This window comes from Aquila chrysaetos, chromosome 3 (genome assembly GCF_900496995.4).
Source record: "Aquila chrysaetos chrysaetos chromosome 3, bAquChr1.4, whole genome shotgun sequence".
NCBI classification, from domain to species: Eukaryota; Metazoa; Chordata; class Aves; order Accipitriformes; family Accipitridae; genus Aquila; species Aquila chrysaetos.
In genome coordinates this window covers 15,745,167-15,757,256 of record NC_044006.1, presented here as the reverse complement: position 1 = coordinate 15,757,256, position 12,090 = coordinate 15,745,167, and the positions used below count along the sequence as shown (strand labels likewise).

The 12,090-nt window shown below is 49.1% G+C and overlaps 1 protein-coding gene across 4 annotated transcripts in view; it reads right to left on the bottom strand.

Moving 5' to 3' along the window:
• RALY (RALY heterogeneous nuclear ribonucleoprotein) overlaps positions 1-12,090 on the bottom strand; it is a 141,841-nt gene that overhangs the window by 88,162 nt on the left and 41,589 nt on the right. For 2 of the 4 annotated variants that reach the window (XM_030009195.2, XM_030009197.1), the window contains exon 2: positions 1,662-1,752. The exons of 1 other annotated variant lie outside the window; for it this stretch is intronic. The gene's annotated coding sequence lies outside the window, so the exon portion shown is untranslated. Of the gene's footprint in view, positions 1-1,661; positions 1,857-12,090 lie in introns of those variants that run through there. One more of the 4 variants, XM_030009196.1, reaches the window with a different exon arrangement.

The following is a 12,090-nucleotide window of genomic DNA, read 5'->3' as shown; positions in this document are numbered from 1 at the left end:
CAGAAAATGGTTTTAGACAAATCATAAGCAAACCCAAATTCCCTTCCTCTTTCAACTGCCTGATTTTGGTTTGAAAAAGTTCGGGTGAATCTTTATCCCTCTGTTATTTGGATTTTCCTGGATTAGATTTCCAAATAAGGTAAGAAGTGTAAAATTCTGGGTTCCTTATTTACTATACGTGGTATCTCCTGGGGTCCACCAAGCAACAGCAGAGCTCCTACCCATATGGCAAGAAGTTTTACCTGCTCACACTTATTTTTTCTCTCTCCTATGTAAGTTCCCAAGGAAAAACCCAACCATGTTACCAATTGAAACAAACGTGTTACACCAGGACGGTAAGCCCTGCTGAACTGGAAACTGAGGACCTGCTTTTATCCATCTGTCTGGGAACCGGAGGGGAAAGTCCACTGTTGAAAACGTTACACCACTCCATCTTCCTGTCATGAATTGTGCATAGTACAATTACGCCCTGAAATCTTCATTCACCCTCTGCTGAAGCAAACTCCAGGTTTTATTCACCTACAGTCCCGTTACTCTGTTCTTATTGAAACAAAACTCCTACAAAGCCAGGAAGAGATCTCCCAGCTCAGGTCTTCGCTGACTTCATTGCTCAGGAAGCACAGCAAGTTTCTAATAGCCACAGTGATTCCTGCACCAGCATTTCCCAATACTTAGGTCATACTGTCACTGGACCTGATTCCTAAACCCTCTCCCATCCCTCCACAAAATCTCTTCTTCAGAGAGGTGCTTTCAGCTCAGCCTGCCTGGCCAGGCTAGGTCTGGGAGATGTTAAAGCTCATGTCCTGACAGTGCCATATCTGTTGGCACTTTGGAGTTGATTATCTTCCCATATCGTGGCCTGAGGACACTGCTGCACCTTTTGGGGATGGGGGGAACTCCTCTGTCCTGATAGAAGCGCTAAGAAACACAGCCCCGATCTGCTGGTGTTCAAGGAAATACCACGAGCGTGCTTCTCCCAGCCCGTTTTCAAGAGGATGCTCTGCTGACCCTGTGCAGAGGCAGTACCAGGACTTTGATCAACCTCTGGGCACCCTCCTCCACCACACCACCAGCTCTGCAAGGTGTGTGTCTGCCCCGAGCACAATGTCCCCCCTGTGCAGAACTTCTCCCCAGCTTCTCTTTGCAACCTCTTGCTCTGGGGTGTGTACCAGGAAAGCCAAGAGCAGAGTCCATTTCTACATTACCCAGAAGTCATGCTCATATTCACGTTCACTCACAACAAACTGCAAACTTTTAGAAGAAATATAAGCAATGAATCAGAAATGAAAACTTGCTGTAACCCAGTGTCTGAAACGATCACAATCTGTCCATCAGAGTGTAATTAAAGCAATCCTGTTTCTATTGCTAATAGCACACGAGGGAATGGCAGATTCTCAGCACATCCATCAACCTTTGACTCCTTGAACGCTTACACCAGGCCAGGATGAGGCCACTTTCAGCAGGCTCAGAGAGAAAACCTTCAGCCTGAATCCAGAATGAAGCCACTCATACAATTCAGCATCTCAAGCAAGGTGCCCTTGCTGCCCCAAATCTCACTGCTGAGTCCCGCCTCGCACAGCAGAACAGCAGCAGCTGAGAATTGCAGGGATCTCTCCCACCAGTCCTCACGTCTAAAAGTACCTCAAGACACAGTTACTTACCAGGACTGGTATGGGCACTTGGGGTTTGTCAGTCCTTCCCGTCACTGGTCTGGGCGCAGGCGTAGCACCCCTCTATGGTCTCAGTTTCACCCTGCAAGAATCAGGACACAAAGGTTTTTTTGTGGTAAGCAGATCATCCAGTACTTTCTAACCCTCAGCAGAGACGGGTATGCTGTATTGGAAAGAAAAGCTGCTGGCTGGTTTTCCGCAAGGATCAGACCCAGGACTTTCCGAGCTAAGACTCTGAGCTGCTTAGCAAGGAGCTCAAACGGGAGCAGACAGAGTCAGCTGTGTTCGCAGGGCTCAGTACTTGGGATAGCTGCTGGGGAGGTGGTTCGGATTGGCTTAGGCATGAGAAGTCCCACAAGAACTGCTACATCGCGTTAATGCTTGCAGAGAACAAGGTAACTGGCAGATAGAGTGGGTAAGAATTTTTGGTCATGATGGCTGGGACTTGTTCACGGAAAACAGAGTTTCTTCAAACTGAAATATCCCATGGTAAAGCAGAACCTTTTTCACGGTTTTTTGGTTTTTTTTTTCTGTTTTGAAAATGTGTTTTGAAACTGGAGACATTGTTTTGGGTCAAACTTGAATTGAAACATTTTGTTGATGGAATTGAAAGTCAGTTCCCCTGGGTCCCCTAAGCTGCCAGGATACCTCCTAGGACTTGAAATCAAGATGCTTTCCCTTCCCTGCCATGGGCTGACATACCTGGCTGGACTGCATGCGGTACACTCATGTGTCACCTTGAGAGATTTGCCAGGTGGAAACACAACCAGGATGTGACAATTCAGAAGTGGGAGCTGCAGGACTTTTTACGGCATTTTTATGCTGGGCAACACCCAAACGCCTGCTGAACAGGCTCCTGGTGCAGCAGTGTCAGCACAGTCAGGCTGGCAGGTGATGGTCCTTGCAGGGAAGGCTGCAGAGCATGGTCGCTCATCCCGTAAGCACTCAGCTAACTGCTTTAGAGGTGGGATCTAAGTCTCCTCAAATCCTCACTCCTCTGCAACCAAATGCACACTGACTCCTCCCCTGGTCCTAGCATTCCAGGCAAGGAGCTGGGAGCTGTGGTTGAATGGATGGGATGTAGCGAGACCTCCTCCGTGCTTTGTGCTCTCCAGCCCTGGGCTCCGGGACAAGGACTGCCCCTCCGAACTCACAGCCGACACAGTCCAGAGCTGATGGGAACTGGGTCCAGGTCTCCACACTCCCACTCCAGTGCCTAAGCCATTAACAAGATCCAGTGATTTAAACCCATTCCTTCAGATCAGCCTTCTTGGGCTAGCAATGATCTACAACAGAGGCAATAAATCACTGCGAGATTCCTGCTCTGCTTTCTCCACCCTCCTCAAACCGGTGATGATTCCCACCTCCTGCCTTCCATGCGATGTTTCCTGAGTAACCATGGCTTTTATTGAAAGAACAATACTTTTTCCACCCTGCTCTGTGAAATACTCAGACACATGGGCTGCCCGATCGCATGGGAAGGGCAGTTGGGGTAGTCGGGGCTCCTGCCAGTCATCATAAACGTTAGGGTGAACAGTTACAGTTCATCCACCCAGCCTGCCAGGAGAGACCCTCTGTACCTACAGGCTCAATTCAGTCTCAGTTATGCTACAGCATTGCAAAAGGTCAAACTGGAATGAAGCTTTTAATTAAAACAGAGAAAGCACTAAAGTGACAGAGTGTATTGGCTTTGTGTGGCAAGGTTTTGGTAGCAGCGGGGGGTGTTACAGGGGTGGCTTCTGTAAGAAGCTGCTGGAAGCTTCCCCTGTGTCCGACAGAGCCAGTACCAGCCAGCTCTAAGATGGACCCGCCGCCGGCCAAGGCCGAGCCAATCAGCGATAGTGGTAATGCCTCTGTGATAACATTTTTAAGAAGGAAAAAGTTGGGACAGGCAGTAAAACGGCAGCCGGAGAGAGGAGTGAGAACATGTAAGAGAAACAACCCTGCGGACACCAAGGTCAGTGAAGAAGGAGGGGGAGGAGATGCTCCAGGCGCCGGAGCAGAGATTCCCCTGCAGCCCGTGGGGAAGACCATGGTGAGGCAGGCTGTCCCCCTGCAGTCCATGGAGGTCCACAGTGGAGCAGATATCCACCTGCAGCCTGTGGAGGACCCCACGCCGGAGCAGGTGGGTTCCCGAAGGAGGCTGTGACCCCGTGGGAACCCTGCGCTGGAGCAGGCTCCTGGCAGGACCTGCGGATCTGTGGAGAGAGGAGCCCACGCTGGATCAGGTTTTCTGGCAGCACTTGTGACCCCGTGGGGGACCCACACTGGAGCAGTGTGCTCCTGAAGGACTGCACACCGTGGAAAGGACCCATGCTGGAGCAGTTCGTGAAGAACTGCAGCCCGTGGGAAGGACCCACGTTGGAGAAGTTCGTGGAGGACTGTCTCCCGTGGGTGGGACCCCACGCTGGAGCAGGGGAAGAGTGTGATAGTCCTCCCCCTGAGGAGGATGAAGCGGCAGAAAATAATGTGTGATGAACTGACCGTAAACCCCATCCCTGTCCCCCTGTGCCGCTGGGGGGGTTGGTAGAGAATCCGGGAGTGAAGTTGTGCCCGGGAAGAAGGGAGGGGTGGAGGGAAGGTGTTCTGAGATTTGGTTTTATTTCTCATTACTCTGCTCTGGTTGATTTGTAATAAAGTGAGTTAATTTTCCCCAAGTTGAGTCTGTTTTGTCGGTGACGGTAAGTGGTGAGTGATCTCTCCTGTCCTTATCTCGACCCACAAGCTCTTTGTTATATTTTCTCTCCCCTGTCCAGTTGAGGAGGGGGAGTGATAGAATGGCTTTGGTGGGCACCTGGCAACCAGCCAGGGTCAACCCATCACACAGAGAAATGAAGCACGAGGCTTCAACCAACAACAAGGTCACACATATCTAATGAGCTGATCAGAGAAGACATGCTGGCTTTCACAGCAGAAGTCTCTGCACACTTTGGCAGTGCACCAATGGTTAATCCCTCCTGCACAGGGCTTCAAAGCTCTGCATGAAAAAGCCACCTCAGTGACAAGGGCTAAAAGCAGGGGACGCTGCCATGTGGCCACGTTTCCCATCATCTGAGAACCCAACAAAGCATTCAAGATGATGAACTTTCCAGTGCTGTTTCCTCAGTTCCCCTCCATTTAAATGGATCCATCATTCAACTTTATTGAACCTCTCCAGAGGTCTGGTAGCATCTCTCAGAATTTCCATTGAATATGTAAAGTGCTGGAATCAATGATGAGTGCAGCAATGCCATGAGAAGGGGCCTTCATGCAGGAGAGATGTGGAAGAGGGGAGAGAGTAAGAGAAACTTGAGGCCAAACTAGGTCTGAGGCAGACCCCTGAACATAAGAACTCTCAGAAACACCACGGATGCGGAAAAGCAAACAGCTCATGGCCCACTCCGATCATACCTGCTGGAACCCTGAAGGTCCATCCTTTGCTGTTGCTTGGACAGAATGGGGCAGATAGAGAATTAACAGAAGCAAATCCCAGCAAGGATGGAGGAACAGAGATTTTACCTGAGTTCTGGATGAAGTCCTGAATGGCTTCCCCAGCCTCCTCCTCCCAAACTCACCCAGATGCCTCGACTGAGGCAAAAGTGCTTATCTTGCTCCTAAAGCCTTCTCCTGCTGATAAGAACAACCCAAAAGTGTGCAAGGGGAGGGCAAGTATGAGGGGCAGAGGGACATGGAGAGTCAAAGAACATCCGAAGCTCCGAGTTCTACTTGTGGCTCCACTGTGCACCTCTTTGAGACCAAGGGCCAAATTACTGCATCTCTTTTTGTCCCTTAGGATGTTCAGTTAGACCCAGATGAGGTCTACACAGTTGCCTGATAATCTGAAGTGGAAACCATACAGGAGGTGGCATAGAAAAACTTTACCACTAGCTCACAAGATCAAGGGGGCTAAGTAAAGGAAGTCCACCTTTACTGCTGCATAATCCCTCATTTCCAAAATGTACAGCTACATGAAAGACCAAATTGACTTGCTCTTACACCAAGTTCCTCTTTACTGCATAAGTACTCAAGAATTAAGGCAGCAGGAGCAGCAGACTCCACCCTTGCAAGCCTGGAGTCAATCAGTGCAGTGCACCACCCTGTGATTTTTCTAGAACCACTTCAACCCATGATACAAAAGTGAAGGAGGAAGGAGGTAAGTACCCTGCCAAAATACAACAACATCTTTCAAACAAAGTAACTGCACTAAAATGTGCTGTTTTATTTTCACTCTGGGCTCCCAAAGCATTTCCCTTCTCTCCCTGAATGATAACAGGCATAAAAATTAAATATAAATTCTCCAACAAAAAGCAAAACGCACTGAAGGCTAATAAATCACAGGGGCTGGATGGCATTCAGAGGAAGTTGGGGGAAGGAATAAAGGATGAAATAGCATAGATACTGACTAAGATATATCATAGACCCTTAAAAACCCAGGACTCGTCCTCAGGGCAGGGGACTCGCCACAACGGGCTGAAGATTGATGAAGCAGCAAAGGGAACTGGCCCAGCGAAGCAGTGGGGTTGGTACATGGTGCTCACAGTTCCGCCGGGCACAGAGCACAGCAAATGTCACCCCAGCACTATGCTCACACCCCCACCTCATGCGTGAATGAAGACCCCAGTGAAAACATCCAATTTCCCCAAAGCCATAATTCTGTCCCAGCTGCTAACCACCGAGCTCAGAAGACCTGCAAACAGAAAGTCTGTTCTAGGGGTTTCTAACACATTTTGTACAAAACAGGAGACGTGCCCTTCTTGCTCACCTACAGGGCCTGGAAGGATGTACCCACGGGACTGGCACAGCCCCTTTTTCTCCCCAGGGCCAGGTGCCAAATGCAAGCTGTTGCACTGGCACCAGCAGTGGGATTGATCAGGGACTCCAGAACAAGTAAAGAAGGACCACCCTGGTGCTGCAGTGGGGATATACATACTTCCGAACAGCAGCTATCATGGACAGGACGCTGTCTCATCTGATGACCTGAGATTCTTACATCAGCATTTCCAGTAACCTGAAACACTCCCTGGGGCATCACACAGAAGCACAATATTCTGGAAACACTATATATCATCACTGATTTTCTTCTAATAAACAAGATCACCTTTAATTTTGCAAGCACCTCCTACTTCATTAAACTTAAAGATCTTGCTCTCCAGGGGTTTCCTCCTCAACTGGGGCAGGAAATGAAAAGACAGAGAATGCAATTTAATTGGAGATGAAGCTTCATCTTTACACTGCCTATCATAATTATGTGTCATTTAAAAGCAAGTGTGGAGCAGGTGTGAAATGGCACCAGCTCTGGATGCGCATTAGAAAAGGTTGACACCAGCAGCATGTCTCAGCAAGAATCAGATACTGCAACTTGAAAACTCCTTTTCTCTTTGGTTTCTTCCTTCCTTTGTTCCCTCAAACTTCTTAGAAGAAATTCCTTTTGAAATGGGAGAGAAGAAATGGCATCTTTGTGAAGCCAAGTGGTTTGAAAGGAAGAGAAGGTAATTTCAGCATCATGTGCTGGGGCACAGCAACAGTCCCTGCAAAATGTGGGGATGAATGAGTGGAGGGACATCAGCTCAGCCATGTGCCTTCATGTGACACAGAGATGGTAGTGCTAAATCTGCTGCTCCTGGTTCTTCCTCTCTGGGTATCACACTGCCTCCCCTTGCCATCTTACAAAAAAGATCCAGCTGGGTTTGGTGCTTGCAGGTGAGACCAGAGTGCACCACTATGGAAGTGACCTCAAGGTGCTGAAGTATGCCCTGGGAGTTGAGTTGGGTGGGAGGGGGTTTCTGCTTTCCCTCAGGTCACCCAGCCCCTTTCTCCATGCTGCAGCAACAGGAGGAACAAAGCAATGAAACACTTCTGTCAAGTTAATATTGAGGGTTTCAGTTGACCTTCTGCAGAGAGTAGAACCAAGGAAGAGCAAGGAGAGGTCTGCAGGTGGGTTATGCTGCTTGTTATAAGGGAAAGGAGATCTGAAGTTCATCTTTTGAGCTGCTAGGGAGTCTCCACAGGATTTAGGACAGCTCAGTTGGCTCAAGCCTTCCTAAAACAGCTTCCACCACTAAGGCTTTTCCATCTGAGGAAGCCCAAAAATCAGACTCATCACGTGTGGCCCTCCATGCAGAGATATTCTCTGGCATGGGCTTTCCACGCAGGCTGGGAGCTTGGACCTGCTTGTGCCCCAGCCTCTCTTCTGCACAACAGTGGTTTTGGCACTCATCTGCCTTCCAGGGCTCTTCCAGAGTCTGTGGTGAGAGTGCCACCCAAGCGCTAGAAGAGACCGGCGGGAAACGTGGAGAAACCAAGCCATTTGACTTCAAAACAAAGGCAGAACGGCTCAGCTCAGAGCGTGAGAGTTCCCAGGCTCCCACTTTGTCTGCTTGGTTGGTCTGACACGATGGTATGTTCCTTCTGAAAAAGGGATGCCTGAAACACGAGTCAGAGCAGAGATCTCTACCCTTTGTGCCTTTCTGGACGTTACCAGTAACACCCTGGATTTAAATAGTGCCTATTTTTGTAACAAGTGCCTTTTCTATACTTCCGACCCTGGGAGACAAAATAGGGAGGAACTCTGTTTAACTGATGCATTTCAATTCGTTGCCTGTCATTGTCAAAGCCCTGCTCTTATATTCTGATGCAAATTCACAGCCTTTCATTTTAAGCAATACATCAGTTTGGCTTTAGTCTTCCAGTGATGCTTTAATGTCATATTTTCTCCCCAGTGAATCAATATTCAGATCCTCTAATTGGAACTTATCCAACCTTGGGCTAGGTTTGTTTAGCAGCTGAGCATATCAGACACTTTTACTGACTGAACCAGCAGAGCCGAACTTTCCACAGTAGCTTTTAGGCAGAGATGCTGCCTGTGGTGCGTGCCGGCTCTGCTCCCTCCCCTCTCCCACGCTCCCCCCTGCAGTCCTGCTCCACCAGCCATGCAGCTCCCAAGCCACAGGTGCCTGGTAGCAAGACATGCCTTGCCTGAGGCAGGTAGCACAGAGTATTTTCTGTAATGGAGATATGACACCCTAAACTGTGTCCCAGCCCAGGATGGGATCAGGGACAGGTCAGTTTTCCTGTTCCACTTCAAGGGGCAAAGATACAGCTCCCCATCGTTTCTAATTTTAAATCATGACATCTCCATCTTCTGCCTGTAAATTCTCTCCTGCTGTCAAAAGGTCACCGGGCCAGTTGGAAAGCTGTTTTTCACAACCTTGCTAATCTGGAGGCACCTTGCTGCCTCCTCCCACCAGGAAAACGCTGACAGCAAAACTAATCAGTGGCCAGCAAGACTGCGGGTTGGGTAAGGCATTGCAGACAGGACTGGCCTTTAAGGTACCAGCCAGAAATTCAAGAGATTCAGGAGCAGTTCCTGGCTCTTCCCTAGACTCCCTTCATGACCTTGGGCCCCAGCTCTGTGCCTCAACCTCACCTCTACTAACTGAGGCTAATAACACTTCCCACAGTTGGTCATGCAGATATAAATTAATTTATGTTTAGGAAATAATCTATTACAATGGGCACAAGGGCCCTTTTAGAATATAACCAGATATTTTTTCCCATGCATCACCACTAGCTTTAGGGGAATGAAGCTAAGAATGACTGTAACCCGCTATGTCTAGGGCTGGGCTTTTTAATACTAGATTTGTGCATTTTCTGAATAATCTCCCAAAGTCTGGGCTGAGTGAATTACACTGACTGTTTATGCTGAAGTTTAAGAGGGGACTATGAACTGGCTCGGGGGGGCACTGACCTGTCTCTTGGCTGGCAGCACAGCCTGTTTCAGTCAAGCAGGACAGATCACACCTTGATGAGCTCAGCAGCTGCAGCCCTCAATACAAAAAGCACAGCAAGGTGTCAATCCCATGCTTAGCTCCAGGATCATCTCCCATCACCTGCTGCCAGTTTTTAGCAATAAACTTTCTAAGGAATAGCAGCTGGCCAGCACCCTCCACAAAATGATTGAGACTTTCCCAGGTGGAAGGGCTGGGCTCACAGGATTTCCACTGGGAGCAAGGGACTGCTCGAGCATCACCTCCCTCTCCCAGGATTTTACGAGGCTCTGAACCCAACTGCTTGATGAAAAGTCTTCAAGCCGGCATACTGCAGCTACACGCCTGGACTGATAACGGCATCAGGCACATGCATTTCCCAAGCCCTGGTGTGTTTTGCACCATTGTTCAAGCAGGCAGTTACTCTAGTTACCCTGACAAAGGTCCACCCCAGGTCTGAAGCTGCAAGGCCAGGGGATGCTCCACAGCAGGAGGTAGATCAGGAGGGGGTTAACTCCTCACTCAGCTTTTGTTGTCATCTGGACTGATGAAATCTACGACTGGTGAATGGACATCCACAGACCATCATTCTTTTCAAATTAAACTAGGGACTGCAGACTGCCCCCCAGTATGCGGCATGAACACAGGCAACTCCTCGGAGCTCAAACTGCTTTGCTTTTCATCGCTTGTCCAGCACTGACACTGCTTACAGCAGTGGCTGGAGGGAGCAGAGACCTACGCCAGCCTCCAGACATTCCCGCAGCATCCCATCTCAGCAGCCCTCCAAACAACTCCCAGGAAGTTGGGACAACCCCAAATTGGAAACAGAATGAAAAACACCTCAACAACCCCAGCCCGCAACAGTTCCTCCCATCTATAAAACATAGAGAGGGGCTCAGCTACCACGGCAAGAGGTGTTAGCTGAAGCACAGTGCACCAGGACCCCCCCAGAGACAGAAGAGAAAGGAAAAGGAAATCCTAAGCCACCTGTCAAAACTTCAGCAGTGGAGATAACCAGTTTATACACATTTATCCCTGCAATCAATTATCAGCTCAGTTTAGTGTTTGATTTTACACAACTCTGGTCCAGCAGACCTGCCATTGTTCTGCTTGATTCTGCCTCTCTTGCTCATTTATGTATATATTATCCAGTCCCTAAATAATTTTTAATAGCTTCTTTACTCGCGTGCCCTCCTGTCTAATTCCAGCACCATCAGCACAAGGCAGGTTGCAGATACAAAGAAGCTGACATTTCTCTTTTGAGTAATTTGCAGTGGATTTCTTGCCTGTTTGATGTACTCATTTTGTTCTCTGCGCTGATGTGACATTACTTACTGTTAAATATTCTTATCTATTACATACAGTTCTGTTTAGATAAAGGTCAGTGTGCGAGCCCCTGACAGGGCTTGTTGCTGCCATGCTCTAAAACCAATTTGTCGTTCCGTCCCTTCAATACTCTCATCTTAGTTTCAGTCCATTTTTTCCATTAATTCACGCACAGTAAAGAGCCATTAAAAAATGCAAAATATCTCAGCTGTTCAGATTGACACTCGGATAGGAAATTATTAGCTTGGGTAGCACTGGTTGCACAGGGAGGTCAGGTAATATTGCCCATGCAAATCCAGCAGCAGCCTCTTGTTAAGGAACTGTATGGCTGCCCCCCAAAACACGTACATACTTCTGCTTTAACTGAAAGTCAGCTAAGCCTTGCGTAGCATGCAATGCCTTCTCCCAGCCTGGTTTGCAGTGGAATAAGCCACTTAAGCCAATAAGTGGCATAAGCCCACACCACCCCCTCTTGGCAGAGGACAAGAAGGGCAAGCTCAAGCCATCGTCACCAAACTTGCCAGAACAGAAGCACCTGGCGGTGCTGATCCATCCTCCCTGGGACCTGGCAAGCAGCTGGACTTGTGTAAGCCTGCTCACACCAAGAAAAACCTATGCCTGCACCTGCTCAGTCTCACTTTTTATCTCTCTGACCACATAAGTAGCCCTCTGCCACCCTTGCGTGTTGCTTCCCACGAAGGCACCCATGATGCAGGGATGGGGATGCAGGGGCACCCTGGCTGGGACTCGCTCCCAGCACCCCTGTATCCCGTCCGCTGGGGGACACCTTGACAGGCCAAAACAGCACCTCCATAGCATATTACAAGTACGGGCGCTGCAGGCTTGCTAGCCATCAGAAAGCAGCCCATAACCTTGAGTGGCTCTCCAGGGGACAAGGTGGTCATGCAATCTTACAGGGACACACGTCAGCACAGTGCAAACAACAGACCTCAGGACATTTAGTCTGCAGCACCAGAGGGCAGGGAGCTGCCACAATTCCCCGGTCAATTTACACCAGCAGCCACCGGGATGAGCAGCAGGGTTGGCAGCCCCCAGTGCCTTGTAAAACCTATTTTACTGCTCGGTTGAAGCTCATGTGCTTTTATGCCTCCATCCAGCAAAGCGCTTCAGCACGTACTTAACTCCAAGCACATAAATAGCCTTAATTACATCAAGGGAGCCGTTCAGATGCTTAAATTGAAGTCCATGCCTAAGCGAGCATTTGAGTGAGGGCTTTGGTGCAGAAAGAGTAAAGAGGATGGTGAGAAGCTGAGCCTGCAGCCCCACCAGGCTGGTGATGAGGACCAGGGTGGAGATGCTTAGACAGGGCAGGAGACTAGGTAAGGACC